We start from the raw sequence: 20,972 nt of genomic DNA, 5'->3' as shown, positions 1-20,972 counted from the left end.
TGTCTTTTAGGAAAACTGTGGCACCAGGAGTCTTGTGGAGCATCTACTGGATAGAGTAAGGGTTTTGCAAAAGTCTAGGAGAAATATGACAATAACCATCCAAGGAGATACCCCAGGGGATGGAATGGGTTACAGGAGATATGTAAATGGGGAGGGGTGAAGTACTTGAAGGGAGGGGAGGGAAATGGGGAAAAAATAAAAACCAAAGGTACAAATTCCCAATGATGAAAGTCATCATATTGTATACCTCAAATGTACCAATGAACATAATGAATAAAACCTTTTTTAAAAAAAATTAATGAACAGATTTGGTGATTATTGACAGACACTTGAGTGCATACTTCTAGCCCGTAGGACTGAGGGCTTCTTTAAACTTGCACCTGATTTCGGAAATGGAGGCACACTGAAGAAGATCAAGATCAAATTTTATTATTCTTGGCTCCTTAAGCCAAGGACCAATCACCTCTCCCTTGCCTGCACCTCTTTAGAGACCTTTTGTACTTTCAAACTGGCAGAGTTTTCTCTCTTTTGAAATGAAAGAGGTTAGGGATTAGGGAAAAGCCTATAGGGGTTAGGTAACCTTTTAAAACAAAAATGTTTTGTATTCCATGCATCCAAGAAATTAAACTGAAACAATGCAATCGTTTTCGTAAATCATCAGTTCTTTGTAATAATCAACAAATGATTTTGTTTTAGCTTCAATTAATTTCACAAAATGCACATATTCTGTTTTAAAAATATATTTAAGGGACAGTTTAACCAGAGCATGTTTAGCTAACAAAGCAAAATTTTAACGATAACATTTTTCTCTACAAAATCTCCCCATATTGAAAGGAACCCGTCCTAACCCTTGCTGACAATACCATTTGCATTCTAAGTCCTCTGAATCCTTTGTCTTCCATTTTTTCAAATGACTGAGCAATTCTTTCTCTAGTGCTTTTTCTTCTTTATGCATAATTTTAAACTTTTTACATTGTTTTCATAGATCACTGTATGTTCTAAGCAAGCGGAAAAAATAAATTTAAACAGGAAAGTGTTTGACATTATTGTGTATAATTTTAGAATACAATATTAGTTCATCATATTTTATGTGACATTTTGACAAATGTCTTAACAGACTGGAGAAAAGAGATGCTTTTACAGGATTAAATTATATACACACACAAACCATGCTGCAGCAGCTGAGCAGTTTGCTGGGGTCAGTAATCAGTGAATAAGAGATCATTGATGCCTGTACATACCTGGGCCTGAGTCAGCTCTGGCTGCTAATCCTTTTATAGAATAACAGCCATGAAACACCTGGATCTTGCACAGTCCCTGGCAGACACTGCCAATGGCCCAGGGAAGCCACCTTGTCCCTTTCTGGATTCTGCTCTGAAATGGTAATGCTGAGTCTTATCCTTCGGCCTCTTCTGTAATCAGGTGTGTGGAGAGGCACCACCCTGATAAATGCAAGCACAAACCTCCTGGAAATTCCTGGACACAGTTCTTGCTTTCATGGAATGGGTCGATGGAATCCCATTCCGCATGCCCTGTGTCTGCTCCAGTGTGGCCTGAATGTGGACAGCAGCACCGGCTTCCAAGTCGCCTCACTTCTGAGCAGCCAGCACAGGGTGGCGAAGCATCCTGGAAGACGACGCTGTAGAATTCTGGGACTACACGTGTCTGAGCTTGTCGGGCACAGACATGAAGCTCAGTATAATTGACATTGTGATTTAGGGTCCGCAGATGGCGACACCCTAGAAAATGCAAAAGTGCACACGTCAGAGAGTTTCTCTAGTGTTAAAGTCATTAGAAATACTTAAGTTGCTCTAATGTCTGGAAAGAACCGCAATTAAACCCATGCAGAGAAATGTCATCTTTCCTAATTAAAGCCTTTAATTTTCAGAGTATTTTCAGATTCCTTCAGTAATGCTTGATGGCTTTCTTACCTGGGTAAACTGAGGTCCGTTTTATATCATTCTGGAAATGACATACAACACAGTACTCTCCAGTGGACATTTTCACATTTTACCTTTGATAAATCTATTTAACTATTCCTTATATTTTTAAAATCCCTTTTAAAACATATTTTAGTAACATGAATTTATTTTTTCTGAACATATATGAGTTACCGTTTAGTGCCACAGCTCATGTTTTAGAGTTGGCCAAGTGCAGATACTTAGAATTAGAAAGCTTCTAGAAATATTTAACTGTCTCTACATGAAAGTTGCAAAATGGTGCTCCGCGAGGTTAATTAGGGTCAAACAATGAGAGCTGTGTACAGTGGCGATATCTGAGGACACTTCAAGGCTTTCTATTTGGAGAATCCTTCTTTTCCAGCAGACTGTAATGATGACAAGTTGTTGCTACTCTAAATTCTTGGCTCATGACAGTGATTTATGTAATGATGAGAAGAAAATATTAAAACCTCTCCTTGTATTTCAGTCTACTCTGCAACATAATGGGACTTCTACCAGTTAGTCTGTGCTGGTGCTGCAACAGTTGCACAGCTGTGTTTCTGGTTTTCTGCATGGTGAGTTGCCACACGTCATCTATTGCAGTCCTGTCCTTAGCGGCACAGGCACAGGAAGTGAAAAGACATTTCCCGATACCTTGTCATCCAGGCTCCTGGGTTTGTTTCCAGTTTCATGAGTTGGATGAGATAAGGAAGGTAGGCTGGCAGAGGGACGGAATGCTGTGCCTGCTCCTGGAGATGGGACAGGATCGTCAGGAGGAGGAGGGGCTGGCAGGGCTGTGGTCTTCCTGGAATTGGCCGTTGTCAGAGTGGCAGCGAGAAGACACCTCATCGTCACCTGTTTGCTGCAGGGTCTTCTCTAGTACGAAAGGTCAGAAACAAAATTTGCTGATATGCGGTACATTATGAATCTCAGAATCATTGTTAGGTTAAAAGAGACCGATACAATAGGCTTGGGTCTTGTTTGGGTGGTTCTTATACATTGGTGTTGTACATTTGCCAAAATTTGTTAAACTCTGTATTTCTATATATGGCTGGATATTTTTACGTGTAAATTCTCACTCCATACACTGTTTAAAACGTTTGGAGATAGCAATTTGGGAAAGCCTCCAGGTCCTTCCTCTCTCCTGCTTATAATTCACCCCATGATTCAGACCTCACATCTGGGGAAGTGATGTTAGGATTTTGTTTGGGTTGGGGTTTGGTCTAAAATAGCACATACCCATCATTCCCAGTTTGCCAGTTAAGGCCCAAGCAGAGCTTGGCTGTTTTTTCTGGGCCAGGTCTCACCTGTCAAGGTGCCAGGCAGCTTAGTGAGGTTTTCATGTAAGGGCAGCGGGGGAGGAATCTGCTCTAGGTTTGCATAGGTCATTGACGGGATTCTCTCGGACCCGGGAGTTGAGAGCTCCTTGCTGGTCCAAGCCTACAGGCTGCCCTCAGCTCTTAGAGGATTCTTGTTCTTAATGATTCCTCGTGTTTCCAGGCCCTGCCAGCACTGCCAGCAGGCAACATCAAGCCACGCAGGCAAGGCTGACGAGCCAGTCTGCTAGAGATGGAGTCTCGTATGTGAGTATACACAGTGAATGGTTATCAGGGTCATGATGCCCCATCGCTTGGCCATATTCCGTTGGTTAAAACCTACTTACAGTCCCTGGCCAGGGAGAGGGCAGGGGGACAGACTGCAGAAAGGTGTGAGCAGACATCAGTGGGGCGGGGGGCTAAAGTCTTTGCGCCAGGCCTAGGGGAAGGTAAAGTAGAGCCTGCTGATTGTGCTGGGAGAGAGGTTCAGGTCATGCTGGGAGAGCCCAGCAAGGCCAGCGGTGGCGGAGGGTAGAGCTCAGGTTAGATGTAGCATCGCGGTATACCCAGAAGGATGCTCACTTTCTCTGTAGTGCAAGCTCAGCTCAGGTCTTTTTAAAAAATGATATTTGAAGAAAAAACAAACATGTACATAAATAAAGCAAAAAGTAGAAGTTCCAAGTTCTCCCTCTCACTTCTCAGATGTGTACTATTTATGTTTGTGTGTCTCATCCCTGATGTTACTGTTTCTATATATTCTCATAGTTTTTAAAAAGTAGGATCTTACTCTAAAGACTGTTTGGTAGCTTGTTAAATTATTTCTCTCTAAAGCCTTCATTTTTTTTCCTTTCTGAGTTTCTCCGACCCCCCCACACTTTTCCTAATAATAAGATTCTTGTTGTCCTTTGAACACAGGCCTGGCCCAAAATCATTTTGCTCCAGGCTGGAGTCCTGTGGGTAGTAGTGGGTGGTGCACTGTCCCTCACGTTCTGTCCTCCATGTGCAGTCTGTAGAAGCCTTTGTTTGAGGCCCATTTCCAGGTGGATGAGCCAGACATGCCAGCCAAGAGGCAGTGTCATATTTGTCCCTTCGAGCTGTTGGGTGAGATATCTGAGATGTTTTATTCCTGCACTATGACCAGTGACAGTTCTTTAAGAGCTCACGCCTATATGTTTCTTTCTTTCCCCCATGGCTTTGTCTTCTGATAATTTCTCTTATTTAAATGTCCAAAAATGTTGTTTTAGTTCTGAGATTAGTGGTTGAGACTTTCAAAATTTTCTCACGTAATTCTAACAAAATCTGCTGACCTCTCAAGCTCAATGGAGAAATCCATTGGCATTATGAGTTTGTACTTGTAGATCCTTTCCATTTTGTTATAGGTGGTTTTATTATTTTCTTCCCTTCCCTGGGATCCAGGGGAGGGGGCCGAGTAAGGATATGTTATGTAGGCAGCTTTTCTCTTTTTCTCAGCTCTGAGGCACCACTGAGCTGCCAACAGCTGTATTATAATAGTCTGCACTTAGGGCCTCCCACAAACCAGCTGAACAAGTATTCATTTTGATGTGAGCTGAAGTGCATGTCTCTTAGTCTGAGTTAAAGACGGGGTGAAATGCATTAAAGCCAATACAAATGAACTCCTCTGGGACCAACAAATTTGGATCTAAATATAAGCAACTCCCACTCTCATGGAAGAAACCAGAGTGTGAGCTGCATCCCTGATACTCAGGTCTTGCATCTAGGATCCTTCCATGTGACTGAGATACCTTCAGCACGCCACCAGGTGGGAGCCAAGAAGAGATACTCACGTTTTTTTTCAGGCCCTTGTTAAACTTAACCATCTGCTACTCTTTGGCATCTGTTTCTTGGCCAAAGTGAAAAATGGTATGTGTCACTTGTCATTAGATAGGCACCTGAATGGAGAGAGGTCTCTTAATTAATCTTCATGGAGTGGATGTCAGCCAAGGCCATGCGTTGCATCGTTTTGAAGTGGGAGCTGTCTTCACACCTTTGTAGCTGCTGGTCCTCTGGGGTCAGGCTCAAACAAGATTGATGGGAGGATCTCTTTTGAGGCTTCTTTGATAATTAATTTCGAATGAGCTTTACAACATCGAGGCTTCTAGTCCTTGCTATTAAAGGCCCATGTTCACCATCTTTATCAAAAGTCATTGTACTTCTTTTCTTAACTCTTTATGAAAGATGCAGAAACTGTAGGATCGTGGACTAATGACAGTCTGAGATGAGGATTCCAGGACGTGTAAAGATGCTATTTATGGCCATTTAAGATTCCACAGGTTTTCTCAGACACGGGATAATCCATTTAATTTTCTCCCTCCAGGATGACACTCCTTTGTTCCTTCTTAACTGTTCCAGTTGATTCTGGTCAAAGATACTGGGTTTGATCAAATTGTGTTTTTTAATCTTTATTCTATATTTTGATTCTTTGTCAGATATGCAAGGAATCCTGATAAATAATTCAAATCCAGTCCTCTTAAAAATTCGCTTTTTCAGACCCTCAGAGTTTAAAGTCGCTTGGTCATTTATTTACTAACAACTCCTGTGAACTTACATCTGCTGCCTAAGGGCAGAGACTTTAAATCCCTTAGACCACTGACCCTTGTGTCACAGAATTAAATTTACAGTGAGGGTTGGAACTTATTTTGGTTATAATCCAATGTGACGGTGCAGGTTTGTGTGGCCCCACCCTGTCCAGTGCATCTCCACTGTACAATCCCCGTTCAAGGCAAGGAGAGACTGTGCTTCTCTCAGTGAATCGCACGGTCTGGTGCCACTCCGGTACCCTGATTGTAAAGTCTGACTTCTTGCTAAAACCACCAAACAGATGAAGCCCTCACAGTTTGTTCCCATCTTCTGCTACAACATGCACCTGTAGCCAGAAGGTATGTTTTGTTTAAACCATGTTACAAGTTTTTCCAAAACATTCATTTGCCAACTTCATTTTTTAAAATTTCTTGTAAAATTTTGGAAGGTGAAACACTTTCTTCTTGGAAAGAATTGTCAGGAGTTGAGTAGCTCTCTCCTCCTTGGATGGAGAGTGCAGATTCTGGTCAGCTCTAGCCCCAGCCCCCCCATTGCACTGTGTGCTATGTCCCCGGTCATATAGCAACCTGCCTTAGTGATCCCTGAATGCTGTATCCCAGAGTTGCTTTGTGGAGGGCTTCTTTTCTTGTCACATACTGGGGGCAACTGAAACATCTGAGCATCAGGGATGTTTTAACTACAGTTGTCAGGATCAGATACACAGCTTGTCTTTTAAATTATATAAGCAGTGTGGCTTTCTTTCCTATTGTGCAGTCCAGGGAGGTCAGGACTACTTTGTTTCTGTGGGTTTATAGCAAGGAGCAATGGAAGACAGCACCCCAGGAAAGGGGAGTGGGGATTTAGTTTCTAATGGAGTGAACAGCCTCTGTGCTTCTGAGCATTGCCCAGGAAATCCCTCCAGACAGCCAGACAAGATCTTTCCTTCATAACTCCACACCCAAGATCCAGTGTTGCCATCCTTGATGTTTGGAAAGTGGCTTGGAATCCACAACCTGTTGTTGTCTTTGGAGCCTTGTAGGGAGGAGATAAAAGGACCAGTATTCACGATGGATCAAGGCATTGATTTGTATTGAAAAGGAAGAGTAGAACTGTGTCAAGGAGAACAACTCCTTTTGACATGTGCCATGTTGTCAGGAAATACAAGGAAAGCACTCTCCCAAGTATCACCTTTGCATACCCCATCCCACATCTGGACCACGTGGTGGAAACTACATTAGTTGAAACTAGTGCTAAACAGAGTCCATCCAAGCAAGAAGCTAAACTGGACCTGCCGGATAGCAAGGCCTTGATAGCTGCATCTCTGTCCTTACTCTGGTCACATTGAACAAGACGTGTCTCCATCCAAGCTCATGTTCAGGCTTAGTCCGTCTTGCGATGGAGTCAAGATGTGTTGGCACCCTTAACAGGCACCTAACTTTCTAAGAGAGATTAATGCTTTTTTCATGGGTGTAAGTTCTAGCTCTCTCAGAGAAGAACTGGTTTTTGTAAGACCTTGTTATGTTAAAATGAACCCAGCCCCTCCCCTTCCTCATTCACAAGTGCCCCTTGCCGTATGCTTACCTCTATGAGGACCTCAGCAGAAGGTACAGAAATCAGCACATGCTCTTGGGCTTCAAAGTCATGCCAAAATAAACCTCTTTCCTTTATAAATTAACTGGTCTCAGGTATTTCGTTATAGCAACAAAATCAAACCAAGATTTACGCTGTGTTGAAGGAGCACAAAGCAGCAGAGGGGTATACAACATGAAATGTTTATTTTTCACAGCACTAAATCTAATCTCCTGACTTTAACTGGATTTAGTCATATGTATCAGAGCCAACTGATTGGCAGCTAGGGCCACTGGACACCCAAGGAAGTTTGACCTCCCATGATCTCTCAGCAAAGGTGGAGTTGTGTATTGCCAGTTGAGCCTCTGTTTCTGTCATGCTCCCCATTGAGACAGGTATATGGCTGAATGCAGACTCAGACTGGAGGGTCTTTGCAACTTAATTCTCATCAAACTCTCATGGAGAAGCTTAAAGTCTCAGTGCAGCATAATTCAGGGTTCCTTGACTGAAAATAACCTTTATATTTTCAGCACTTTTTCTGTCTGATGTAAAAATTTTTAAAGTGACTGATACTTCTTGCCATAGTTAATAAGATTTTGCCTCAAATTATATATACATACTACAAGAGACTTAAATGAAGGCATATTTATAATCTTTCTACTCAATCTTTGACACGTGTGTACAGTATTTTATTTTTGAGTTCTAGTACACAGGTTGAGTTATAGCATTCAATCTAAAAATGAAGTGGGCAACATCTTATCCTCATAGTTTTTCAACACCTTTGTAATCACACATGAAACTGACCAGTGACAGTTCTGTGGTTCATAATTGCAGTAATTTAGCTCCAAATATAATAAATATAAATATTGAATCTATAGATATTCTTTGAAATGTTTGCCTAATCGTCTTATGCAAAGTGTTGACTAATTTGGCTGCCAGTGATGTTCAATTCGACTTACACGTCACAAACATTTATGTTCCACGTCCAGCAGCCTTTCTGAAGCATAGCCATTCTCTCTGACATCCAAAGAGGGCACTCTTTGTGCAGAAAGTTCCTGGTGGGTGAGGCACTTCTGGGGCGCCTTTTGGGAAAATTCCTCAAGGGAGCAACTCCTATGAATGCAGAAATGAGTACTCAGAAAACCTGTTGTACCTCTAAATAAAGAATATAATTCCCCACCTGCGGCTCATGACTGTCTTAATATCGTAGTCAGGTAAGTAAATTAGAACTATTATAGGTAGTCAGGCAGGGCTGGCCTCTCAAAGAAGCCCATACAGAGGACCGCTGTGGCTGGAGGCACATTCACTGAAGGGCAGGCTTCGAGAAAAAGAGGACTGACTATACCCTCATGTCTGCCCTAGGGATGGACAGCAATGATCTATGTTCTTAAAGAGGTACGAGTCACCTTGGGTGGAACCGAACGCTCCCCAGCCCATTCCTTCCTGGAAAATCCTTGTTCATTTCATGAATGCTTGCTGCATTTGATCTTCATTTAATCTGTATTACCTGTACTGTACTGTACTTCTAATCTTACCAGTTGACTATAGTTTTGTCCCACCTTGACCCTGCTTCACTGCATGGCTTTGCTCAATAAAATACCCTTTAGAAGAGGGGTGGGCGGGCAACTTACTTCTGGGCCCCCTACTATCTCTCTTAGTCAGAAGGTATCCTTCTGTCAATAAATTCTTCCTACTCTTAACCTCTGTTTTTCCTAGAATTCATTCTTTGATTTTAGAGAACAGGAACTCTGCTTGCTGGACATCTAGCAGGCTGGGAGTTATAATGTTATAATACAGTAATAATATTATAACATTAATTATTTTTATTAATTATGTTATAATATTGCACATATTGCATAATATAGACTCTTATAATGAAGTTGTAATATAATATTATAGTTGTAATATTGCAATATAGTTATATGCTTTGGAGGTCCATAGATCACATGTCCTATATCACTAATATCTGTCTAAGAATTTTGCCAGTTCATTTAAACACTGTAAGGACTGTTCTATATTGAACTGACCTTAGGTAACCACAGACTATGTATACAAAGTGAGACCCTCTTTAGTAAAACAACTGCCTTTTGCATACATATGAAAATGTCAGTGAAACAAAGATAGTCATCATACAGTAACACTGATTAGCACAGATCCTACATTATCACTAACTCAAGTGTTTTCTCATTGTGAGATATATACACTGTAGCCTAAACCCTCAAATTTCAAATAGATCACCTGCTTTAAAATGTCTTTCTGTCTTTCTGGCTCAGTTGTGCACTGAGATTCTCATCTCTGGAACTTGTCCGCTCTTTTTTTGTCAACTACCCAGCACTGCTGGCATCTTTCAGAAATTTCCTGAGATCTAAGAGCTTTCTTGCTGGAGAAATTTTCTGTTCAGCTCCTGTCTCTATTTACTCTGAACTTCACTGAGCAAACAGGAAACAGAAAATGTGCTGCCATGGAAGAGGGTGACACAGAGTACAGCTGCACAGTATGGCCTAAGGGAGCTCACCAGTACATATCACCACGTAGTGGCATTCCACTGGAGGTCATTTCCAAATGCACCTCAGGAAAGCACACCGGAGTTTCGCCCACAGTAAGCCAAAGGCTCCTTAAAATTAGCTGAATTCGCCTTCAATAATGAAATATTTGAATCAATTAATTTTCAGTGGATGCACACACACACAGTGATACACAACATGTAAGTAATTTAGGTGAAGCCTCCACACTCAAAAGAGTGGATTTCAACAAAGCACCTGAGAATGAGGCTGGACCAAAGGAGAACTGCATCCAGGGAGTTGACTGAATTTACCCTCTGGTGCATTGTATTCATTTCATGCTCACCTTTATAATTTCTAACTTCATGAAGAACTAATTAAACTTCTTAGATAAGTACAAGTTAGTATGATTAAGCAAATAATTTCATTAGCTCATGGAATATCCACTATCCCTACGACAGTGTTTTTAACAGATGGCAAGAAGAGGGAGGAAATGTGTTTTGAGTCTCCTTTTACTCTTCTAATCCATCAGATACTTCATACTTTCGTGACCCACCCAGACATACTTGGAAATGTTTCACTAATCCCCTACGTAGCCCCCAAGGCAATCAAGTTGACAATGAAGCTCAACTATTAAATTCTACTCATTGTCAGCTTGGCACCCAAACACATCTCTTTAAACCATAATCTGCAGACAATAACAAATTCACAATCTACCAGACGGTGGTAAAACTATCTTGCTTATAACCAAACAGTACTAATCACTTTTAGCATTTCTAAAAGTGCTTAAAAATTTAAGTCTAAAGTCTCTTGTTAGAGTCACAGCAAACTCTTAGCCATGAAACCATGTGAAATTCAGAAAGCAGGTCAGTCACTTAATCCCACAGTGCAGTGACACGGAGTAAGCATTCTTTTTGCCTGCAGCTTTCTTCATTAATCATTACAACTTCCTGATGTCTGTACTGAACCTTTGCTTCACAGACGGCACTTTCAGGGGCTTTTTCTGGCCTCAAGCCCATCCACTGACACAACAGCATCCATTGCTAAGTACTAGCTGTCCATACGTCATCCAAAATCACTGCCCAGGTTCCAGAGAATTTCTGACCTCCCTTAGATTCTGCAGGTGCTCAACTTAAATACTCAAACAAGGGTTAAAAGCTATTTCTCAATTTCAAAAATGAGAGCTTAGCACTAGCATCCGTTAAGTTCACAAGCCAATAATTTCACCCAAGAAAACTCACTCTAATGCGAATTATCAACCGTATCTGCTATTGAACAGATTTAAAATAGATAAAGCCCTTGTGTTAGCCCCTTCCTGGAAGCAGGGAGTTCCGATTAGGAGGGAGTTGCCTAATCCTGGAGTGAGATAACTTCTTCACAGAAATTGTCTGTCTTCAGGAGACTTGAACTAGGGATGTGAAAACGACAGCAACTGTGCAGTCCTGTCTGCTGTCTGTTGTTCTGGGATCTAAGAGCTAAGGATGATTTTCACATTTTAGGTATTTAGAAAGATTCCACAGCATATAATTCTGTGCATTTCAGACTTTAGTGTTTATAAATTTTATTATAACAGAACGCACAAGTTCACTCATGCTGTGTGTAACTGCTGCGGTGCCCTCCCATGGCTGTTGGGCGGTAGCAGCAGTGATTTCATTATCCACACATCCAAAATAAATGTACTTCCTGGCCCTGACTTAAACCAACACTTGGGAAGTATCACTCTAGCAGTGCTAAGTGTTTTTAAATACATTACAGAGATTCACAAAATGATAAAAAATATTTACAGTAGATGAGGCAAATTTTTAATTCAGGCTAAGGTTTTGGAGCTCATTTAATGACAAAACTCCTCATGTAATAAGTAATTAAAAGAGTACCAGATTACTCTTCATATATCTATATGGCTGTTTACTGCTATGTTTATAGAGAGAAGCAGTGGGTCAGATTAAGGGATTATAGGTAACAGTAGTCTTATTTATTGCTTAACAATTCTAAATAAGCTTACCTTCATTTTAAAATAACAATACTACATACTATGGGACATCAAACTCATAGTAAAGGTAAGTAAAAGGAAGATGTGTCATCTTCATTAGTGAAGTAAACATGAATTTGACATTGTTATGGAATAAAAATATTTCATTTATTCTCAAGAAATAGGAAAACATCGTTAATGATACATAAATAGGAAAACACCTCTGAATAGCCATTATGAAGAAAAGGGAAATGGTAGGAAATTCTGTCCTTAGCTCTTAATGATTCTATAGAGAATAATTCAACCCTTGAGACAGAGTGGAATGAGAAGTAGTAAACCAATAAACAGACCACAGAGCCGACAAGACAAAAAAGCTCTCCCCTGCTTGCTCACCACTGAATGGTATCGCGGATAGATTATGATAGGGTATTCATTTCCTCTATGGCCTGTTGCTAGATATTTGTCCTGAACAATAAGCAGTGTGACATAATGTGCCACAGTGTCATTTTAATAACACTGTATAACCAGTTTCCTCCACTATGTGATTCTCCTTTCGGGCTGTCTTTTTGTTATTACTGTATCCCCCTTATTGGTGAGGAATATATTCCAAGACCCGCAGTGGATGCTTATAACTGTTAACCAATGGTTAGCCAACAATTGGTTTGTTACTGTGTTTTTCTCCTGTATAACCTGAAGCATTGCCACACATTATCAAATTAATCTGTTCTATGTTTTCTGCTCTGGTGCCTTCTTTGTACCACTACTTTTGTATTTGGATACATTATTGAGTCAGATTTGCTTGAATACAAGTATCGTGATGCTGTGAAAGACAATTTGATAATCATGAAGGCTACTGAGTAACATACGGATGTGTAACATATACAGTGTGAATACATTGGCAAAGTGATGATTCATGTTCTGGGTGGGATATAACAGGACAGCATGAGATTTTATCATACCACTCAGAAAGGCTTGTCATTTAAAACTTACGTATTGTTGATGCCTGGAATTTTCCATTTAGTATTTTCTGACCGTGCTTGACCGTAACTGAAAATGCAGAAGGAGAAAGCACAGGGAGCTCTTCTATAGCCTGCTCTTGATAGAACCTAATAGTTTTTTTTATCTCATACTTCAGTTGTGTCTGTTATTTTGCAACTCAGTAACATTCACTGGCTGTAAGCTATATGTTTGGATGACGTGTGTATGTGTGTGCGTGTGCATGTGTGTGTGTGTGTGTGTGTGATGACAAAATAGTGGGACTCTCGGTGCTTTTGTTATATGGAGCTTCCTTAGGGCTCAAAATTCTCAGCTCATACATTAGTTGCCCTTTAAGGAAGCACAGTGTGTTTACTCACTGCAAATCTGCACTTATGATAGTGTTAAAGGGAGGGGAGGAGTTATATGCAGAGTTAGCAGGAGCGATACGTTTCCTGTTAAATCCACAGTGCATCCTCATTGCATGTGCATCCAGTTTCTGTGCTTTTCTGCTCCGGAGAATGCATCTGTACCTCCAAGTGAATGCTCAGTGTCTTTCCTGTTAGGGACCGAGCGTGGATCAGAAACCAGGCCCTGGGCCAGCTCTGCTTTCCTTTCAGCTCCCATACTAAAGATAAATGTCCTTTTTCACTTTCTACTTAGTTCTGCAGCTTTTTAAAAAAATCACACTTTGAGGGGATTTTTTGTTTGTTTGTGTAAAGAGGCCCTGAAGTGCTGTGCTAACATACTATCTGGCGTTCCTAAGTGCAAAAAAACTATGATGTGCCTATGAAGAAAGTATGTGTCAGATGAGCTTTGTTTGGAGTTGAGTTATAGAACTGTTGGCTGTGAGTGGTAAAGAATCAGCAATTTGGATATAAAAAAAAATCTTTAAACAGAAATACACACACAACAAGGTTGTATATCCATCGCTGGCTGAAAATGTACTGAGCAGAGGCTTCCAGAGATGTACCCTTTCATTTCCCCAAGAGCGGTGACTCAGTATTTGCTAAATCAGTGTTCCCACTGGCTTTGTAGCGCGTAACTACTGCAGATGTGGGGAATCTACTGATTTGTGTGCAGGCTGCTATTTATGCTTATGGGAAATTATTGAAAGTTATTAATAAGTACAGATTATTCATTTACTCAATCACCAGTTATTTATTGAACATTTCCATGTGATCTAAAGAAGCAAAGAATCCTGCCCTTATTATATTTAAGATGTGTTGATTTTTGAACGCCCCTGCCAAGTACCTCTGCTGTGTCGCATTATCCTTCCAACAGTCTAGGAAGCAGGTGTTTTATCTCCATCTTAAAGGAGAGGAATCTGAGATTGACACAATTTAAAGAAGTTGTTGGATGTGGAAGGCAGTATCTTGCAAAACTGAATTTCCAACTCCAGTTCATCTGAATTCAAACTCTATTTCTTGGTTCATTTGGGCTGTTACAATACAGGACAAAGTGCACGGTTTATAAATAATCAAGATTTATTTCTAGTGGTTCTGGAGGCTGGAAAATTCAAAATCAAGGTGCTGGTAGATGCATGGTATGGCAGGCTTCACTTTCTGAGTCAGAGACAGTGTCTTCTTGTTGTGTCCTCATAGAGGGTGAAGGGGCGAATGAGCTCTGTTAGCCCCTTTTATGAGGGCGCTAATTCTGCTCATGGGGGCTCCTCCCTCATGACCTGTTCACCCACCAAGACCCTGCTTTCTGACACCATCACTTTGGAGGTTAGCATTTCAACAGATAAGCATTCACTTCAGAGCACTATGTTTTCTAATACCATACTATTGTATCATCTTTTATTTTTAATTACCTAAAACAGTAGTGTCACATTAAAATCCACAGGACTGTATTTAAATTCCACAGTCAATGTTAGAGAACAACAGTTCATCAGATTCAGTAATGTAGATGACCCTTACATAGCATAACTAATTTTTTGCCTTTATTAGATTATTATACTCTGGGAAAATGAGCAACTTTGTCCGTGTTCTGAGCTTTAGGACTGTAATTTTACATGGACCGATTCAGTGTGTGAAAATGGACAGGCATGTAAGGATTTCACTTTGAAGATGGATAGAGATATTTATTTTTCTCTTTCAAAATCATTGGGGAGATACGAAGAGGTTTTTACCACCCATCTCACAGTTAAACATTCTGAAAATATTTTAACATATTGATATAATTTGCTAAATTTCACCCAGGGGCGTATGTCATGTTGGCATACCCCCAGCTGACTCTTGAAGCATTCCACATCTCCGGAGTTATTCTCAGAACTTATGTTTTCTTGTCAACATTTGTTTTGTTACCTATCCCATTAGAAAAATTCTAATCAGTGCAATTTCAGCAGTGTCAATGAAATTGGCAGTCACTGTCATTGTGCTTCTGGCTAAACACACTGCACTTGCCAGTATTTTTTTCAGGTTGAATTTTATGTTATTACGAGGGCTTGAAAATATAATTCCATAATTTTAAGAATAAATTACTTGGTGAACATTTTTGAAACAGGGTGAGAAAAAAAATCTCGTCACATGTTCAGAATAAACTAAGATTAAATTTACAAATATATAATGGTTATGCCTTCAAAATATTACATATACCTCTACTGCATTATGTTTTAATGACTTCATTATCTTCTGGAGAATATATTCATTGTATTTCTCACCTATTGAACTTTTTCTTGTTGTTGTTTTTAGAAACAGGTTCTTGCTATGTTACAGGCTGGTCTTCAGTTTGCTATGTGGCCTTGGGCTGATGTTGAACTCATGATCTTACTATTTCAGCCTCTTAAAGTGCTGAGATTGCAGGTATACACTGCCACATGTGACTTACATAAGCTTTTAGAACCAAAATTTCAACCATGTACCCTTTTTGGTCATTAGTTCTATCAACTTCAGCTTTTTTTACGGGGGGCACTGGGGATCGAAGTGAGGATCTTGGGCTTGCAAGGCAAGCGGTGCAACCTCTAAGCTAAATCCCCAGCCTTTCAACTTCGCATTTTAGAGAACCAGTTACATGAAAATGTGGAAAAGTACTGAACAAATTTAAGAAATGTAGTTAGGTAACAAAATGTTTCGTATTTTTCTTTATTGTAAAATTTAAAAGTTTTCTTAAAAACTCTGTTTACTTCTGAGCTATGTATTCGTATGATAAGAAACACTTTCAGATCACTTTTTTTTTTTTTTTTTTGGGTATGTGTGTAATGACTTCTATGTTTGGGGAAACTATCATCTTCAGTATTCTCACTAAATAAACTCCTTGTGATTTATTAGTCAAGCATATCATTTCTCTCCAGGCATTTGCGTTATTCACATTCCTTTGTCTTTATTTTATAGAGAGTCATTGATAGATTTGTTTGTTTGTTTGTTTGAGACAGGGTCTCACTATGTAGTTGAGACTGACCTGGAACTCACTGTGTAGCCCAGGCTGGTCTCGAACTCACAGTGATCCTCCTGTCTTAGCCTCCCGAGTGCTGGGATTGCAGGTGTGTGCCACTACGCCCAGCCACTGATAGTTTTTTTTTTTTTTGGTACTGGGGTTTGAACTCAGGTCCTTGCGCTTGCAAGGCAGGCCACCGAACCGCTGAGCTAAATCCCCGGCCCAACTAATAGATTTAAAAAAAAAAAAAAATCAAAATAGTGTAGGTGTTATTGTGGTAGAAATCATTATATTTTGTTAAATAAATTTTACTTTTACTTGTCACCCTGTTTTCTGGTTAGTACACAGAGATTCATCTGTAAGGAGTTACTAGTTTTCCTCTAAACCATAGTGCATCGGTATATTAAGCAGAAGGACTCAGCTTTCTGATTTGGGAAAGGAATAGTGCTTTGAACCCCTGGCATTCTGAGAGAGCACAGGGACTTCGCCAGCCTCAGTTCATGTGGGTTATCTTTCTTCTCTGCATTACTGAAAACACGAAGACACTTTCTGGGACTGTAGAATTTTCCGTCAGTGTGCTTTCTTATTTGTTTGAAACATTGTCTGACAGATTTTTGTTTTGTTTTGTTTTTATTGTTAGTTGCGCATTTAAGCTGATACGTTGCTGTTTAAATGTTTGTCAACTGTTACATGATTTTGAATTCCTGTGCCAGGGGCTTGACACCCGATTCCATTTTCTTCCAACTGCTTGCTCTATTTTTATTTTCCCATCAAAGTGCAGTTTTCTTTGACTTTGTCATTTTTGTTTAAGTCATTTTGCAGTTGCGACAATTTGAACGTCTGCAAGCTTGGAATATTAATATTTTAAAATTTATACCCTGGTTATTAGTTTTAAAAGAACAAGACACCCTTCTCCTGGTATTTCACTGAGCTAAATAGTCTTTACAGTTTTGTGTTGAAAGGAAAAATGGTGATTCATTGATGTTATTCATTTACTATCCTAGATTCAAGGCCATGGATTGTAATGCAGCTGCAACAAAATAGCTTAAACTGGTTATAATGTGCACTACTGAAAAGAGATGATAGGATCCAGATCCTCACATTAAATTAGAGGAGATCGATTTCATTATTGCAGCTTTCGAGGTAATCTGATGTAACTGACCCTGTGTTGCTTTCTGGTGGCAGACATTTAGTGCTTCTTGTCAAATGTCGCAGTGTCACCGTAATAAAATATAGAAATGCTGCTGCTGAAGGCAATACCTATTGGGCCATTTCTACAGTGTAATGACTATTAGCTACATAGAACTGTGGCAGCATACATGGGAAAAAAGTAATTTCCAATACTCTCTATAGTAGCATTCACAAACTACTATGTTTACTGAAATGGGATAATAAGACACAAATAACTATGAGTTGCTGTTCTGCTTCTAAACGTTGATCATTATTTAAGTGGGGGAAACATTTTAATAAATAGATTACAATTATACTAAAATATTACTTAATTTTCAGGCAGTACAAATCATCAATATATATGGAGAGAGATTTTAATTCACTCATCTGAATAGAACATTTCTTCATTTTTAATAGTCTACCATCATATACATCCTGGAACATATATTTTAAAATAGACATTGTCTTCTCCATTTTACACATAAAAAACAAGTCTCAGGATTACAAAGAAATTAAAATGAGGAAAATCTCCTACGTGGTAAATGCAGTGTCTCTTCTAGGTCCAAAGCAAAGTTCATTCATTTTTTACTACAGCTGCCCCGTATTATATGTTACAGATAGCACTGCTATTGAAGGATTATAATTTGCCAGAAACGCTGCCTAACAAAACAGCGACACGGAGAATCGACACCGTCAGTAATAACTCTGTTGTCGATCCTATTCTTTCCGAGGCATCTTGACTTGGCTTGGCAGCTGTCTCGTCCACTGAAGGGACGCCTGCCTCTGTGACCGCTAAATACAGAATGGGGTTTTTTCCTGCTTTTGTTCTCCCTCCTCCGCCCCGAGGATTGCTTCATTGTCTCAGTCTGTCCCAAGTTTTCCTGCCTGCCTCTTGGCAGCCCAAGGCAGCCCTTTGGATGGGGAGTCTCTCCCGTGCTCTACAAACCACACTGTTCCGTGCAGCATCAGAGAGGCGGATCGCTCACAGGAGGCAGACTGCTGACTTAGAGGACTGTTTCCCATTAGTCATTTGATATTTTAGTCTTCGCTTTCCTTATTTGGAAAGTGGAGATCCTTAAATCTCAAGAGCACGAAGTTATTTTTGAAACAGATTTAGATGACCCATGTAAAAATTTTGAAAATTATAAGATAAAACAATGTTAGCAAAGTAGCCCAAATTTACTGAGCCTTATTGCTGACACTGCTGGAAATTCAAACATGATGTCAGTGGAAGGCTCATGTTCGCCCAGGACTATTTTCAGGAGTTTTCATTTCACTGTGTCATCCCTGTATTTTGTTGGTATTCTCAGAGAGTATGTTTTTTCATTTGTTCCTTCAACACATTTATCTATCCACTCTTTATTAGACTTTTTCCACAGCTAACCTGTGGCTCTGGTGATATTAAAAATGAATGCCCAAGGGCCGGAGGTTTAGCTCAGTGGCGCCAGCAGCTGCCTGGCAAACACAAAGTTCTGAGTTCGATCCTCAGTTTTGAAAAAAAAAAAAAGAATGCCCAAGCCTTGTTTTCTCTAGTTCTGCTGAGGAGTGGAGAGGGATGCTATATTAAGTGTAGTGAGAGGTGTCAAGTGTCTTAGAGGAACAGAGACAGAGGGAGCAAAATCTGTCTCTGCAGGAGACAGCTGGGCCAGGACTCGGCTAGAGAGTGGTGGAGGTAGGTTTTGGATCTTGGTAGCAGTCACCCCTGGAACCCACGTGCTCGGCTCGCCAGTAAGAAGACCCCTTCTCGGTGTTGCCCTGAAGTTGGGTTTATATCGCTGCTCTTGCAGGTGCTGGGGAGGGTGTTACAGGACAGTCACACTGGCAATAGCAGAAAGAATAAATCAGAGGAAATCAGTCTATGTTTGGGAAACCAGTTAGGAGGTTATTGGAATAATCCTGGCAAACAACAACAGCAACAACAACAAACTGACAAAGAATTAAATGGATGAATGAGGATGGAAATAGAGAGGTTAAATGAATTTAAAAGAAACCTTGAAGGCAAAATGGCTTGAAGCTCGGTAGAAGTAGATGTAAAGGGCACATGACAGAGTGACCCCCGGATGACATGCATGGGAGCAATGAGATGTGAGAAGCACCGTTTCTGTGCCTTTTATATTGTGTCTCCCATTTTATTTTTATATTAGAAAGATCAAAATATGTCTAATATGTGTTTATGCATAGCATATGTAATATTTTGTATATGACTTATACATACTTATATAATATTTACGTGTATAAATATAAATCTGTCTTGTAGCAGGTACAAGACCATTATAACATTCATTGTAGTTCACATACCATCCAATATTTCACAAATCAAAGCTCAAACGCTATTGTATTTGTTGTCAAAAGTTCACGAGAAGTGAGACTGTGTACTAACTGTAGGTATAGTTTGAGAGCTGTTGTTTTTCTGTCATTTTTAAAAGGCTGAATGAGTTTGGGATGAATATTGGTTAACTTTCCCCTCCCTGCTCACTTCGTTCCTCTTCCAGGAATTTCACAGGTAGACTTATCTGCTGCCTTCATTTGAAATTCTGATAGCAGACAGAGATATAACATCTTATAGCCAGCATCATATTGATATTCTTCTTTATGATTAGGTTTTTGCAGTAAACTACTGTTAAAAATAATAATCCACATAGTTAAATCATAGCAATTGATGGTTTTTACTACAAGACAGCAATTTGTTAATTTCCACCACGAAGGAGGTAAAGATAACACGTTATGAAATTGCAGTGCGGTAATGATTTCATGAGGATGATAAATACATCCTCATATTAATAGGTAGAGGAAAGAGTACTTGGTTCTCTATTTCTATTTAACTGTTGCTAACAGAAAACTAATGGTGGAAATCGAAAGAATTTCAAAAATGGGGAAAACTTTTTTGGCTTATGGCAGTTGAAATGGGAAGTGATTTACATAAAACCTTTGAGAAGTGTGGGTGCAGTGACTTAACAAAGAGATTGAAGAAGCACATAATAATTACTAGAGGGCAGTCAGCAGAGCACATGACACGCATTACAGTAAAAACCCACCGAGGCACTATTATAATACTCCCCAACACCAAACCATTTTGAGGCCCATTTTTGTGCTTTGCTTTGATATTTAATATAAATGTAATTCTCTGAACTGTCTGTTTTTTTTTGCCTTGATGTAGTTTTTAGTAGGGGTTCTTCTCAAGCCTTCATGTTATCCTTCCCTCTACATGTCTTACTAGCAAAGTCAAGTTGGGAACTGTAAAAAGTTTGATAACTAGGTGTTAGGGAATTGATCATGTTAAAGTATGCTGTGACGCCGCCTCACATGCTGCCTTCTCCTGGTACATCTTGGCTCCTAAAATGACCTCATGCCCTTATCTCTGGTTTCCCTCCCCCTACCAAGGCCACAGTGGTCCAGGAAAGTTGAAACCTGTGTCTGCAGGACTGGGCCCATAAAAGCAATCTGTCCTGTGATAGGTTAAAAGTAGCTCACTCATAAATAAGCAATAGCCCACCCCAAAACTGATAAAAGGACCTTTCTTTCTTTGTTCTCTCTCTCCTTCTGCTTCTTCTTCCTCCTCCTCTCTCTCTCTCTCTCTCTCTCTCTCTCTCTCTCTCTCTCTCTCTCTCTCTCTCTC

The 20,972-nt window shown here is 40.0% G+C and overlaps 1 protein-coding gene across 1 annotated transcript in view; it reads left to right on the top strand.

Annotated features, from left to right (window-relative positions):
- The window catches only part of LOC104847976 (catenin delta-2), a 475,688-nt gene that overhangs the window by 178,088 nt on the left and 276,628 nt on the right, over positions 1-20,972 (top strand). The gene's annotated exons all lie outside the window — the stretch shown is intronic.

This window comes from Fukomys damarensis, unplaced genomic scaffold (genome assembly GCF_012274545.1).
Source record: "Fukomys damarensis isolate Sample0158 unplaced genomic scaffold, DMR_v1.0_HiC HiC_scaffold_1, whole genome shotgun sequence".
Classification (NCBI taxonomy): Eukaryota; Metazoa; Chordata; class Mammalia; order Rodentia; family Bathyergidae; genus Fukomys; species Fukomys damarensis.
The sequence above is the reverse complement of the archived record's forward strand: the minus strand, read 5'-3'. Positions and strand labels throughout refer to the sequence as shown.